This window comes from Montipora capricornis, unplaced genomic scaffold, assembly GCF_036669925.1.
Source record: "Montipora capricornis isolate CH-2021 unplaced genomic scaffold, ASM3666992v2 scaffold_439, whole genome shotgun sequence".
Taxonomy (NCBI): domain Eukaryota; kingdom Metazoa; phylum Cnidaria; class Anthozoa; order Scleractinia; family Acroporidae; genus Montipora; species Montipora capricornis.
In genome coordinates this window covers 57,501-73,343 of record NW_027180172.1, presented here as the reverse complement: position 1 = coordinate 73,343, position 15,843 = coordinate 57,501, and the positions used below count along the sequence as shown (strand labels likewise).

The window sequence follows — 15,843 nt, the reverse complement described above, 5'->3', positions numbered from 1 at the left end:
TGGGTCGTTTCGCAGCAGGAGAAGAGTTCTCGCTTCACGCGCTACTCAGTTCACTTCGTTGCCGACGGCGATTTCCACGTGTCATTTTACGCTTTAAAAAGTTTCTTGGGGGCCCTTTTGAGGATTCTATTTGGGAAGAATCATTCCTTAGGAGAAAAAGCGGACCGCCATGTTTGACCACCAGTCCCAGTCCCCCTAGTGCTAGTACATGCAAAGATATTTGACTCAGCAGCTCCTTTTTTATAGCTTTGAATGAAAATTTAGAGAAACGGCTGGAGAGCTGGCAGAAAGAGGTGGATCACCTCACCTTCATTTTCAGAGAGCTTGCCAAGTGTAACGCAAAAGACCTATTGAAAAAGAATGATGAACTGGCTGTAAGAGTTGCACAAGTTGAGAAGGAGATGTTGAAAAGGGTAAATTTAACAATATTACTTAATAAGTTACCCTAATCCTATTCATACAGAAATTTGAATAGTTTGAGGTTTGAATACCGACAAAGGAAAGAAATCTCGTTATTTATTTAATTGAATGCTGTTAGTGAGTTTCAAATATGCTAGTCAATACTTGGCTGTGTAGCCACGTGATGCGGTTCCAGTTGAGACCCACAAATTGACCCTTGCTCACCATAGAGTCTCCAGTAGCTCAGTGGTTAGAGCATCCGACTAGATCACGGAGGGTCGTGGGTTCAAATCCCATCTGGGACTCAGATATTTTTCCGAGTCTACATTTCGACCAATGTTACAAGAATATTGCAATGCTGTATTACTTTAAAAATTATTGTTGCAAATCATCTCGTGTAACACCAGCTTAAGCCAAAACATACATGGCTTATTATTATAGTTTATTATTATGAAATGACAATATAAATAATATTACAAAAGTTGAAAGAAATAACTGAATGCCGGTCTGTTCATTCTAATCAAAGACGAAAAGGTTAAAACCAACAAACCAAAACTGCCCCAGGTACATGGGTAGGGTGGGTAAATAAATGAAATAATCTCAAATTCTTGTGCTAGTGAAATATACAACAAGAGTAAGAATATATGCAGAATATATGCAGCCTGTAAAAGTACAAAAATTTGGTTTTATCAACAGAGTTGATAATGTAAATTGGCCACCGTACAGAGATTCTAATAGCTGACGTTTCGAGCGTTAGCCCTTCGTCAGAGCGAAAGCGAGCGGAGGGCTAACGCTCGAAACGTCAGCTTTTAGAATCTCTGTGCGGTGACCAATTTACATTATCAACTCCGTTGATAAAACCAAATTTTTGTATACTACTTCTCAACCGACGCAGTACCACAGTTTCTTTAGAAACTACCCCAAGTAGTACAGTCTACTAACAAATAGTGATAAACACAAGATTATTCATTCAACCAATAATTATTAATCTTGTGATTACCATGTAGCATACTTACTGTTAGTGAACGATAATAATAATAATAATAATAATAATAATAATACGTGAGCATGAAAGTGTGAGGACGCAAGTTCTCTTGCTCACCCTAAAACATCAATTTTGACACTTAAATAATGTGTCTACTCGCAATCTGGAAAACAACCAAAATACTTCAACCCTTGGTAGATGGACAAACAAGTGCTGTAGAACACTGTGCAAGAACTAAGTGGACCATGGAAATAAATTTTGCTGTAATAGAAGCAAGGAGGAATTACACAAGTCACCACAATGCCCAAGGAAACGTAATGGAAGAAAAATTGGTATCATGGAATTGACGAAGACCATATGGGAAGGAAAAGGCTGCGAATCTTTAGTTAAAAGTTCACAAAATCTGAGAGACCAATATGCAAATATTGTGAAGACACCCAAGCATTAACTGAAATATTTAACACACTAATAACAACAGAACCAGACACAGACCCATCAACATATCTCTGGGAGGCAAATAGTGCGATATATTCTGTTGCGGTTCCATGGAAAAACAACTCTGGCAAGAAACAACAATAACAACATAACAACAGTACAAAGGAAAAACACCAAAGTGGCAACAAAGGTATGCGGATGCAAAGAGACATGAAAAGCAAAATTTTACGAAGGACAACCTACTCCAACTGAAAGACAAAAAGATCAATAAACTCCATGTCAGTAAAATCAAGCTCAATAAAAAACTCGAAGGACTCAAACAGCGAAATGCAAACAAGTGGTTTGATAATAACGAAGGAAAGTCTTACGATCATTGCAGAACCATAATCAAGAATGACCCAGTCGACAAACGCCCAACATATACAGATCCAATCAACGACAACAACCAAACACCTGACACTGAGCTAACCAAGAACAACTTTGAAGAGTTTTGGAGACGCATCTGGTAGATAATAAAGAAACTAACTTAGATGCAAAATGGATAAAAGAAGATGAAAGAAGCCATCAATGAAGTTATACCACCAGTCTGATGACTTAATAACCATACAGGAAAGTGGCAAAGTCAAGTATATGTAGTAAAAGGAATTGGAGTTCTCCTGGAGTCCATACGATTACCAACTATTGGATGAAAAAAATAGCAGCAGCCCATGAAGGAATAGCAGCTGCTTTAACGAAGATCATCAACAATGAACAATCTCTACCCCAATGGCTATGTGAAGGAAAGTGCATCATGACACCAAAGATCTCAGGCCATTAACACTCTTTAACACCATGTACAAGCTAGTAATATCAGTTATTGATGAAAGACTAAGAAAACATCAGGAAAAATACAATTACATGCCAATCGATCAGCGTGGATGTACAGCAGGATCAATGGGATGCATCGATAATTTATTGATTGACAAAGAGGACGCCCAATTTGATCGAAATAATCTATCATGCACGTGGATAGATGTAAAGAAGGTGTTTGGCTCGATAAATCACAACTGGTTGAACTTTTGCCTGCAAATACATAGTATACCAACCAAAATCGCACAGTTTATCAGCAATACAATAAAACACTAGAAAATTACTCTGGAAGTCAAGGAATAAATTGGACAGAGCCAACTCAAGCAAGCAATATTACAAGGTGACTAGTTCTGCGTTAGGCTATTTACCATCTGCCTAAATCCTATCGCATGGCATATACAGTATCCTGCAAAAGTAATGCAAGCGTATTTCGCCGAAATTGACAGCTTTTCCTGGCTTTTTGACAAAAAAATATCCAATTTTCGATAAAAGCGAATTTTCAACGAAAAGTCATGATAATTCGAAAGTCATATTGTTTCCAACTACGTGAATTTTCGAACCAAAATTCCCTTGGAACGAAAATTGACTTCAAATTTTCGTGACTTTCGAAATTTCGCTCTTTATTTGCTCTTCTCGGACAGTCCCACATATTTTCTGGACAAAAATTTGCCAAGTTCAAATCTGACGCGATGATTCTTTTGTGCCATCATTTCACAATGTGTAAGCTCTACAACAAACTCTTGTTCATTTACATAACAGTTCTACAAGACTCACCTAGATATACTCCAAAGGTTCCTTTTACTGTTTAGTTCACGTTAAAAGCAACCCAGCTCTTTACACAATTATTCTTCGGTCGTTTCTTGGCTCTAAAAGGCCACTCGACAACATACGCCATGTTTTCGTAACCCAGACTGTGCATACTTCTTTTTGTATCACCATAGCAACCGCTTGAGTTCAATGGTGCTAGCGTGCACTTACAATCATTCCTGTTGAAACTCTCTGGTGGTAATCATGCCAAAAGTTGCCAATTACATGCGAACACAAATCGAGGCTCTTTACAAGCAAGATCTCCACCCAGCTGAGATATTTAAATTGTTGAAAGGAGAAGGCTTACTCGTCAGCTTTGCCAGTGTAACACGAATTATCAAAAAGCTTTGACTCACCGGCTCGGTAGCAAATCTACCACGTTCTGGAAGACTCCCCAAGCTATTATAGATCAGCAAATGCGAAGCAATGATAAGATGACGAGTGCTCAGATCGAAAAGAAGTTGGCGAAGCGGGGCGTTGCATTGACTTCGTCCACAGTGCGAAGATCTCGGAACCAACAAGGCTGGACTCCACAGCGAACTGCTTACTGTCAGCTGATACGCAACGCCAACAAAGTGAATAGACTGGTGTACGCTCAGCACATCAAAGAGAGTGGCGATACTTTTGACAACGTCATTTTCAGCGACAAGTGTTCCATTTCCCTGGTCCAGTATCAGCGCACCTGTTACAGGAAGGTAAACGAGCCAGTAAAGCGAAAACCAAAACCAAAACATCAGCTGAAGGTTCATGTCTGGGCGGGAATTAGCAGACATGGTGCCACAACATCTTTGATGGCATCATGGATGCTGATTTGTTATGCAACATCTTGGAGACAAGATCCAACTTGCAGAGATCAAACCATCAAACCCTAAAAACAATCTGTCACACAACGAATACAAAGCCCTTACAGAGCTCGTTAACAACACTGAGATCATTCTCAAAAAGGCAGATAAAGGAACAACAACTGTCATAATGAACAAGTGTGATAAAATACAAGAAGCTCAAACTCATCTCAACAATAGAGAACATTATAAACCTCTCAAAAACGCCATGGCGGAAGAAATATTACAAAGAGTTAATGAGCTTGTCACACGTCTTCACCAAAACAACTATATTGATGACATGACTAAAAAATGTTTTCTCAAACACGCAATCCCCCTAGAATCCCAATATTCTATACGCTCACTAAAATCCACAAACAAAATCCGGTCGGTAGACCAATTATTTTGGGCTGCGAAGGCCGTGGACAAATTACTACAGCCGATTGCACAGTCACAGAAATCGTATCTTAAGGATACAACACACTTCATAAACTTTAAAGAGAAGACAAAGGTCCCTCAAAATACTATTTTGGTGTCTATGGATGTAACAAGCTTGTATACAAACATACCGCAAGAGGAGGGTATTACAACACTAAGCAAAGCATACGAAAATTTTCACAACTACAACCCTCCCATCCCATCCCACAATCTCAAAGAAATGCTTTGCCTTATCCTTGGAGAGAATTCATTCCAATTTATTGGAAAAAATTACCTCCAGACCCATGGAACTGCAATGGGTACGAAAATGGCAGTTGCATTTGCCAACATCTTCATGGCGGAAATAGAAACAAAATTGATAAACCAAAGCAACACAAAACCAATAAAGTGGAAACGTTACATTGACGACATTTTCTCATTATGGGATTCCAACATAAAGGAAATAAACCTGTTCATAAAACAAGCTAACAACTTCCACCCTACAATCAAATTCACGGCTGAAATCTCAGAGATAGAAATAACATTTCTCGACACAAACATATCTAAAGGAGAAAGATTCAGAAACGAATCGATCTTTGACATCCGAACACATTACAAGCCGACTGAAACCTTTCAGTACACACATTTTACCTCGAGCCACCCACCAGGCGTGAAAAAGGGTTTTATTAAAGGTGAAGCCCTTAGACTCCTTAGAACAAACTCTTCTGAGACAGCCTTTAATGACAGTATCACCAATTTTAAATCGCGCCTCATTGCGCGCTGCTATCCTCACAAGATGATACAAACAACGTTATCAGAAGTCAACTTCGCCAGAAGACAGTCGGCACTCCAACAAAAAGCAAACGGAAGCAAATCTTGCCATTTGTCACAACATACCACCCATCGGTGGGTAACCTTAAAAATATACTCATGCTAAACTGGGACTTAATACAAAATCAGCCTTTGCTGAACACTATCTTCCAGAATCCGCCAATCCTATCGTACAGAAGAGGTAAATCTCTTTCAGACAGGCTAGTTAAAGCTAAGTTATGAAGGCTACATTCAATTACAACTAAATCAAGTAGGGAGTCCGTATATGCCTGTCACTAATTAAGCCACTGAAGGCTACATTCATCTACAATTAAATCACACAGGGAGTCCGTGCAGGCCTGTCACTAATCTTTATCCTTTTTTCAAGGCAGGGAAATAAAACACATAGTGCACATGCTTGAGTGTGTATCTTCAGGCTCGAAAAACTGCAATCATTCATACACGAATAAAGCCTTCAAAACAAGCACAACCTAGTTTCATAATAGAGTGGATCGAAAATACACCACGGTGATTGGTTCCCCTCCATATGGAATGGGCCAATGATAATACATTTTCGATTCTCACTAACCGCTCTTGCACTCTGCACCGCTCTGCTCTTTCCGCTCTGCACGAAAAAATGAATTTACCTAGGTTTGCCACTTGAGCAAATCTGTAGCAAATTTGGAGCACCAACGTTGCATCATATTTGCACAAAACGCAAATGTTGTTCAAAGATGAAAGTTTGCTTTCATGCAATGGCGGCGGAAATATAAAGCAAACATTAGTTTTACACTAATTTTGCTTTAACTATGCCTCTTGTAGTAAATTTGTTGTTTTGAATCAATTTTGCTGCAATTTTGTCCTGTAGTAAAGGTAACAAAAATATACCCCATATTTGGTGCCATAGCAAATGTACTGTAAATTTATCAGTTTACAGTATAGAGTCAAATATGATCAAACCACGATGAAAAAACAATCTTTGCTACCACTTTACTAATTGTTTTAAAGATAACGAGTGTATACGTCATATTTGGTGCCACAGAAATCTTACTGTAAATTTATGATTTTACTGTATAGAGTAAATATGATCAAATCGTAACCCAAAAACAATCTTTGCTAGCACTTAACCAATTGTTAACACTTCGACCATTGTTGCTCCATTATTGTACGCAGTTTTTGGAGTTCACGATCACGGGATGGATAGATTTTTCAAACAATTTCAGTCGCTTTTAAACGATTTACATGTAATTTCTAATTTCGTTTGTTTTTGCTACATAATGTTAACTTGCGCTTAAATCTAATGATCTTGTGTTTCACTAAATCTTGAAAGTATCTGTAGTTGTTGGATTCATTCCATGGGCTGTCTTTGACGACCGATTTGACGACCATTTTTTATTACTGCCAGTCAGCGGTAGTCCTTCGTGGAACAATACGACGCATGATCATGACCAACTCAAACGTAAGGATTTTTTGGGGAACAGAGTTTTTATTGAGAGCTAGAAACCGCTCAGGAATTCAAACGGTACGTAATTTCAACATTTTAATTGTCTATTACTTCTTTCGTAAGGTATTAAGAATAGGACATCTGTGAACGCGTTAATCGAACAAATTAAGCCTATAAATAATTGCTATTGCCATGTTGACCTTTTTGTAAAGCACAAAGATAGTTTTCTCCTCACAGTATCGATACTTGACAAAGAGAACAGGTTATGAGAATGAATTAAACGATCTCCAAAGGGAAATGTCTATTGAATGTGTAGAGATTAAATGAAGAAATGATTATCAGTTATGAGCTAAGATTAGTAAGGAGAATTTCCATTTTAATACCAAGACTTAAAGGGTTAAACTGCTTAACCAGGGGCAAATAACAGGGGCGAACAAGAATCTTAACGCACAAAAAAAGTTTAAAAATAAGCTTAACTGGAAGAGCCCTAGGGACATGTTTGTATATGGAGTAGCTAGTTGCTTTTTGTTTTCTGTTCACTCAGGATAGAGGGCAGCTTGACCAAAAGTCATTTCACGCGTGCAATCATTTAACAATACATGAGGGCTACTATGAGTGAAGTCTGTGATTGGCACAGTTGAAATGAAATCTGAAAAATGTTCTGGCTTGACACAGGATTTGAACCCATGGCCTCTGAGGTAATAGTACAGCACTCTAACTGCATGAGCTATCGTGCCAATGTTCTTAAACGAAAGGCCAGGTGTGAGTTCATTATATCCCAATGATTGTGAATAAACAACTGTGACTATTTAAAATCATGTTAGGTGAACTGCAGATGAGACATGTTGAAATTCGTGATCCTCGTTGACTATCTTTGGCTAGGTCAAACTCCAGCATACACATCCAAGCTGGAGTTCAGTTGACAAGTCATGGCTAAACATGCTTGCATAACAAAAATGACCAGTGATCCTGCTGCTCTCTGACTGGGACGCGAATTGATTGAACAATATTAAATTTACTGTTTGTTTTGTTTTTAAACACCTACATTTTGTATGGTAAATAAACATGGTTTACTAATAAACAAGAGGGTTAACCTAACCAATTTCTATTTCCCTCTAAGGTTCAAAATATCTGGATTCCACTCCACAGCAGCTCCTCTAAGTTTCTCTATGCTTTTTCATGAGAGTTTTTTGCTGTTGAAGCTCTTCCCTACTCTCTAGCCCTGGGTTTCCAGGGCTGTCAATAGCCAGGTATTCTATAAAAAAATAGCATGAACATTACTAATGGTAGGTTTCATTAAATAGATGGGAAAGCACAAGAAAGAATCAAGGCATAACTACCTGAAAAGAAGACATAAAGCTCTAAAAAAGAGGAAAAATGATCAAGAGCCAAGTTTAGAGCAGTGTCAAGCAGAGGATCATTGCAGTTCAAATGAAAAAGAGCCTGGAACAGCTGAAGAATCTCAAGAAAGATGCCACAACGCTGCATCTTATTCTTTATCGAAATATTGCACTCTTGGTGATTTGCCACCTGAACTTCAATTCAATCCAATGAAGGACCATCTGTATTCATCTTTCATAAATTATTTTGAAAATAAAAAAAAGTTACAAAGACTATTAAAAAACCCACTTGGACATCAGTGAACTGGTAAGAGGAACTACAAAGAGTAAATAAGATTTTCTTTATAAGCTTTGATTTTCAAAATATGGTTGTTAGAAACCTTCCGTAACAACAGTTTGGTAGTTATATGCCACCCCGTTAAAGGTGACCTTGTTTACCCTTGGAAAATATCCCTTACCATAAATTATAATTTGTAGTAAATCCAACTTTGAATTTAGTGACTTTAATGATTTTAACCCTTTAATCCCCAATATCAAAAGGGAAATTTTTCTTCCTTGTTCCCATACATTTATTATAGCACTAGTGGGGAAAAGGTCTTAAAATATGAAGGAAATTCATGTTGGGTGATAATATTGTTAATCCTCACAATCTCCCTGATTGATTAAATAGTGAGATGACAAGGAGAAATTTGACGCTGATCACTATTCAGGCTCAAAGGGTTAATGCAATGTCCAGTAGTTCTCAATATTCTACTTTCATAACTAACTTAACAGCAGGGGCTTAAAATGTTTTGAAGTAGGCATCAGACTCTGGAAATGAAGGGGGCTGTGAGAAGTGAGGGGCTGCAAGGCCCGAGCTGATTGCTATGACCAGAGTAACCAGCGACATGTAATCACATAGCCGGACTTGTTTTGAAACAACTGTACAGTATTTACTTTATGGCTCTTGTGCCCTGTGGCGCCATTGTTAATGTCAGGGTGTTCATTAGGCATCGAAGATCAGAGAATTCTCCGGCTCCTACTCTTAAGTGGCTGGCTACATTTTACTCATTCCCTGAGAGAGATTTGCTCTTTTATAATATATGAAATTCTCCTCTTACTTAAAACTATTCTCCTACTGCTAAAATTCTTAATGAAAACCTTGACTGTACATGTACAGCATACAGGACATTCTGCTGCACCATTATAATACTGATGAAGATGATGTCTTTTTCAGGAACATGACAGCTACACTTTATGCTGTTACAGCACAAGGAAATTGGTCAACATCCACACTGTACCTTTATAGTACATGAAGAAATACTAGATTTAAATTGTATAATTTAGCAGTCTGAACATTAGAACGTTAACTGTTTATTAGAAGTTTACAGACATTGTTTGTGTTGCTTTACCTGCGACAAATCTGAATACCTTTGCAGGTAATTTATTTGATATGTTTAATATAAATTATATGATTTGTGTATAAACCACATTGCAATACAAATTTATTAAATTCAGAGTAGTAACTTGACATTTGCTCCATAGTCGTCTTGTTTAAATACCGGAAATATCCAAGCTATGGAAAACAGGCTTTTGCTGATTTAAAATGTTTAGGATAGGTTTTTCCTTCTTGAATGTTTGCGCTTTGATGAAATTAACTACATGTACTGCAATACTGCAATTACCCAGTACTTGAATAAGAACCCCAGTGTGATTTGTGTACATGTAATAAATTTAAAAGTTCAAGCCTTTCAACCCTGAGATCAGCATGCATATTCTCTACATGTTCTCCATACATTAATTTTTCTATTATTCTGATGATGAGAATGTTTAACAATCAAGACATCTATAACTTGGTGATCTTTTCCTATATTCTCATAACCCTTGTGTTTGATTAAGCAGTGATATTAAAAGGAGAAAATAGATGCTGGTCACTCTTAGGGGATAAAGGGTTAATACCATTCATTGGAAATTTCCCTTTTCGCATGCTGAAATGAAGGGCTGAGTGCACAATCAGCCTAACTGACTTTTTATAGCTGTTGTGTTTGCAAATACACTGTAAGCTGGATTTTACCTGTGGCCATTGAGTTGATAGGAAACCAATGCACTTTGTTTTTTGGCTAGCTTATCTTTAGTTTTTCAAAATTTCCTTGAGAACCTAGCACTCTACAACCTTCAGGTCATGTTGTTGAATGTGCTGTTAAATATTAGATGTAGATGTCAAAATAAACCTCCTTTCAAGTTGAGGCATGATTTCCTGTCAAGAGCAAGGCCCAAAATGCATTCACATTAAGAGATGGTAAGGGTTATTATTGATTTTTAGTTTTCCTAGGCATTGTATAGTACACTAAACTTTGGAAATCCCAAGTCCTTTCAAATTTAAGAATACCCCACTAACATTGCAGCTTGCGTGGAAGGGGGCAAACAACAAGAACATTTTCTTCCTCAACAATCTCAAGTGCTGGGGTGAATTTTCCATAGATTCTTTGAACAGGTATAAAGCTTGCATCTCCTTCTGGTTCAAAAAGATCCTTGCACCAGACTTCAACTGGAGCTCCTTAGGAGTGTCGGGAGGGATGTGCTTGAAACCAACGCACTGATGCAAGTATGCATGGCACATACTGCCCACTTACTTTCACATTTTGCTTCATAAAAAAATCAACAACTCCAGGCCTCAAATCACCTCCAGAGCTGTCAACTGTTCCCCCAAGTTTACACCATCTCGCTAAGATAAATGCAGATCTGTCACTTCTAGACTTACAAGATCCCAGCAAGTCTCCATTAAATGTGCAAGCGGTAAACCTTTCAAAGTAAGGTGTTACCGAATCTTCTTCTGCTCCATTGAAAATCGCAGTGTAGCATTTCTTTAGATGAACAAGGCTACCAGCATCTAAATTATCTCTAAAGGAAGATCCACAGCATTTGCACAGAGAATCAGCACAGGACCATTCATGACCTTTTCGCACTGGACCAATGGAGAGGCAACTAGCACGAATAACTTGTGAAAAGGTGCAAGCCTGTTCAGCTGATGAATGGTCTGTCAGACTTCCTGACTGTTTAGAGGCCAGTCTTGTTAGCAGTGGCTTAAAACTTTCTTCAAAAGCAGTTGGAAGTGGAATGTCTTTCATAAATTGATTTGCAGTAAATTTCCTCATTAGCTGTATTTCAACTGCCCGTTGATTTGTGCCAAAGTCTCCAAGGATACCGTTGTAACGTTCAAAGCTGAACAGCCAAAATGCATATACTGGTCCATAATCCAGGACACAATTAAGAAGATGAGTGTGCAAATGCATATTTGGTGTAACTTTGTCCTTTCCATACAACTCTTCGAAACGCTTGCAAAACTTTAGGTGTGAATGAGCTAGCATTGCTTTGGCTTCTGTTAAAACTGTTGAGCATAAGTATGTGCAAGCCAAGACAAAATCACGCCACAATTCCAAGTCACGCTTGGGTAAAATGTTCCAAAGTGCATACACAGAAAATAGAACAGTGAATGACTTCCACTGGTCAGCAGTAAAGCCTCCATAACTGTTTCTTATTTTCTTTGGCATTCTTCCAATGGTGGCTGGGACTTTAATCCTGTCTAACTTTTCCTGCATTTGAATGAGGTCATTCTTTTCTAGTAATGGCCTATCAGAATCAAGCCAAATGTTCCTCATGATGTGCTTTGCTGTACCTGTGAACAAGTTGTGCATAGGATCGATAACATGATACCGCACACAGTCGAAGTACGACAGCTGCATCAATTCACTATACCTAGTGCCATACTTCTGCTCCAAGTCTGAGCAATCACCTGCAGAGGTCTGGTTTAGAATATCTTGCGCTTGCTGTCGGTGCTCATGGTTACTTCTTGGAGGGGAGGGATCAAATCCAGAAAAATCTATCTTTGTACTCACTGTTCCTGGAAAAAACTTTTTACACTTGGAACAGCCACTGTTAGAGGCATGGCCTGTGAAACCACAAACCTTCCGAGCTGCTGGGACATCACAGCCCACACAAAGAAGTGCTGCACGGAATATCTGTGCTGTAGAAGACTCGTGTGCTTTAAAACTTAAGCCATTTTCCCACAAGGCATTCAACTCAGCAACAAGGGGCTTCAAATAAGTGTTGATGTTCAGTTTGGGTTCATGTAGTCCAGGAATGACCCCTACCAAAAACACATTCTCTGGCTTGAACCTTTCAGTCCTTGGCAGATTCATCAGTACCATGTACAATGCCCCAACAGTGTATAGAGAGTGCTTGAATGGCTGGAACCAATCAACATTCAACATAAAAGCATAATTTCTGGGTGCTGCAAGAAAAGGTTTTCCATAGGCATACTGCCAGTCCTTCCAGATGCATCCATCAAATATGTCTGCCAGATATCCTTCTGGAATATCGCTACTTCTCCATAATTCACATTTTAAAGCAAAGCCAGGCCTTTGAAGAAAGTACTTTAGATTTTCAGTCATACTATTATAGCAGTACACTTTAAATGGGTAAAGTTTTGTTTCACCAGACTTCAATGAAACCTCTTTCAGAAGTGGCTCCCCACAGCAGGCAGTTCTGCGAAAACGTTGTCGATGGTGTGGAAACTGGATGAAAGAGCATGTCTTTGAAACCTTTGTTCTGTGACGTCTCGTAGCAATCATCAAAGTTGTATAAACTGTTACACTTAGGGCACACAACATACTTTATAAACTTGTCTTGATCAACTCCAAGTTGTTTGCGAAGCAAATGGACTGACCTTGGAAACAAAACAGCAAAACTTGCCACTAATGGAAAAATAGTTCCCATGGAATCAAATACTGCCTGTAAAAATGCAAGGAGCACCTCAAATGCATTGTCTGACAGTGAGCAGAATGATGACCAAAGACACAGGAATATAAGCATCCAACGAACAATAACTTTTGCACTTCTGCTCACTCTAGATGTTTCAGAAACATCAACTGAAGGTAGTTTACTCTGGCCTTGAGGGAAGTCTTCATTGACATCCTCATCTGTAATGTCCCAAAATTCTTGCAGAACATCTGGTCTCATCTTTTCATGATACATAAAATCACCCGAATCTGAATCACTATCATTCAGTAAACGCCAATCTTCTTCTTCAAGATTCTTAATGAAAACACCTCCGGTATCTGTTGGTCACAAGTACATGTAATGAGCAATAAGATATTTATCACTATTTATCCAGACTTTAATACATGTATAACTTGTGCATTTGTGTTATGTATGTACAATCCATTTGAACCTTGGAGGGTTGGTTAGGGGAGCAAGGCTGGCGCAGTGAGAGTACTCGCCTTCCACCAATGTGGCCCAGGATCGATTCCCAGACTCCATGTCATATGTGGGTTGAGTTTCCTGGTTCTGTACTCTGCTCAGAGAGGTTTTTCCCTCTCATCGAGGACAAACATCTTATTTGGTTAATTTGATTTCCTTTAATTTGATTTGCAGTCTTGCAATTAGTAGAGCACTTGTGCTTGCCAAAATAACTTTGAAACTTAAATAAAGTGATTATTATCATTATTATTATTATTATTATTATTATTATTATTATTATTATTATGGTGTGTTACCTGGCTATTCAATTAAAAAAATAGATGATGCATTGACTCTTTGAAACACTGCCTAAGAACAAGTGGTTTCTTGTCATTAATTTTACAGGCTCATACAACTGTAAATACACAGTTCGCGAAAAGGATAAAATCAATGTTACAAAAAAACAATTTACCAGAGTTGCTTTGTGAAAAAGTGTCACATCACAGATGAAAACTTAAGCTTCAACTGTATATGTGACCCTCCATATGATTTCAGTAACAAAGCCTGACACAACATGCTTAGCATTCCAAAGACACACTTTATGCGCATATATGATGTTTAAAACAATGAATGACACTACTTTTTGTTTTGGTCAAGTTAGCACACTTGGTCTTTGTTTTGGTTGAGCGTGATCGATGTCATGCTTAGCATGCAAGTTGACACAGAATAGCACTCTACAATAAAATGAAATGTAGCTAAAATTGTGACCTCCTCCTCATTAAAAAAGTAATTGAAGAGTCTGATTTAAATCCTCGAAACTTGTTTGTGGCCAAATGTTTCAGCTTTGTTTTTCTGATTAGGAAGTTGATAATTAAAGCTTCGGTTTAGTTTCGGTTGAGTTAACATGCGTGGTGCACACTAACACACTAGTGTGCTGTGTCCTCTCGCATGCTAGGTTTTGTGTTTCCAAGGTTAACACACTTTTTGTGTTTGCCTGCTCACACTCATGTGTGTTATATAAAACAAACGTATAAGCTCATTAAAGTGTGCTCTAGCTATATAGCATGCTGAGCATGCATGTTATGGCCAGTTTCTTTTGTTTTCAAGTCGAAGCATGTTGTGAGCATGCTATCACCTTTGTCCCTTAAATCATATAGAGGGTCACACAAGGCGACAAGTCCTTGCGGCATGACGCAGTGACAGGTCTCAGCAACAAGTCGCTTTGTGTGACTTTTGGTATTTTTACGAAAATCGATGAGTAAAAGTACATTGTAGCACTGTCGCAGCGTGTGTACTCACAGAGCCATTTCTCACAGCGACCTGTTGCAGCGACTTGTTGTCTATTGTGTTCTGACCTTAAAGGCTGGTGTACACAAACTACATGTATGCAAGCATAAGCACAAGCAACATACTCAAATGCAGTGGCTTATTAGTACCTATTGTTAGAATAAAAGACACTAATTAACAACAAGTCAGTGCATCTGCTCATGTTGCATGTCAACCAGGCCTATTTTTGGAGGAAAAAAAAGTTGAATCACCGGCATTTGACTTAGGAATTTAATGATGCTTACAGTAAAAAATTTTAACTCGTGTAAAATGTGTAGAAATAAGAAAATTTGCGTTTAAAATCATGTTGTTGTTTTGCTTGGTCGCTATTTTAATAAACAAGACGGATTGACTTGACAAGTAGGGGTAACAAAAGAAACATAAAGGGCCACTCAGCTCTTACCTTGTGTCGATCCCGTCTGTGTACACGTATGTGCCTCGCTGTTGACATCTTTGTCCGTGCCGGTGTCCACATTCTCTTCTGGCTCACTTCTTTCAAACAAATCAGACCATGAATCTGTTTGCATTAAGCAATCGTCTTCGTCTGAAGACTCTTTTTGACGCCATTCACCTTCTTCTGTATTGAAATAGATATCAAAATGCCTTTGATACGTTCTAACAGACACATTCTCTCTACAATGTGGGCAAAACCGCCGCTTAGTTGGAGCCATGTTGAAATGAAATCTGATTTCTCCAAATTGAGCCTTGGATTCAATTCATCAGCGGTTGATCTTGCAAATTAAACAATGAACAGATAACTAATAAATAGCCAATGGAAGGCCATGTTGGAAAAAGGTTTGACTTTGCATTGGTCCAAACTGACAGTGTTGACAGATAAAAAGATTGTGTGGCGCTGTTTGAATTCACGCGGGTCACAAGTTCGTCCTTTCTCTCTTCGCCTCGTTGTTCGCGAGTCAACTTCAGTTACGTACGTTTAATACATTGAAAATGGGGCGACTGCCGCCAAATAAGCCTAGTAGGCATCACAAGCAG

General features: G+C 38.5%; 1 pseudogene; it reads right to left on the bottom strand.

Annotated features, from left to right (window-relative positions):
• Positions 1-10,639: 10,639 nt before the first annotated feature.
• LOC138035948 (uncharacterized) lies at positions 10,640-15,521 on the bottom strand (annotated as a pseudogene).
• Between the last annotated feature and the right edge of the window lie 322 nt (positions 15,522-15,843).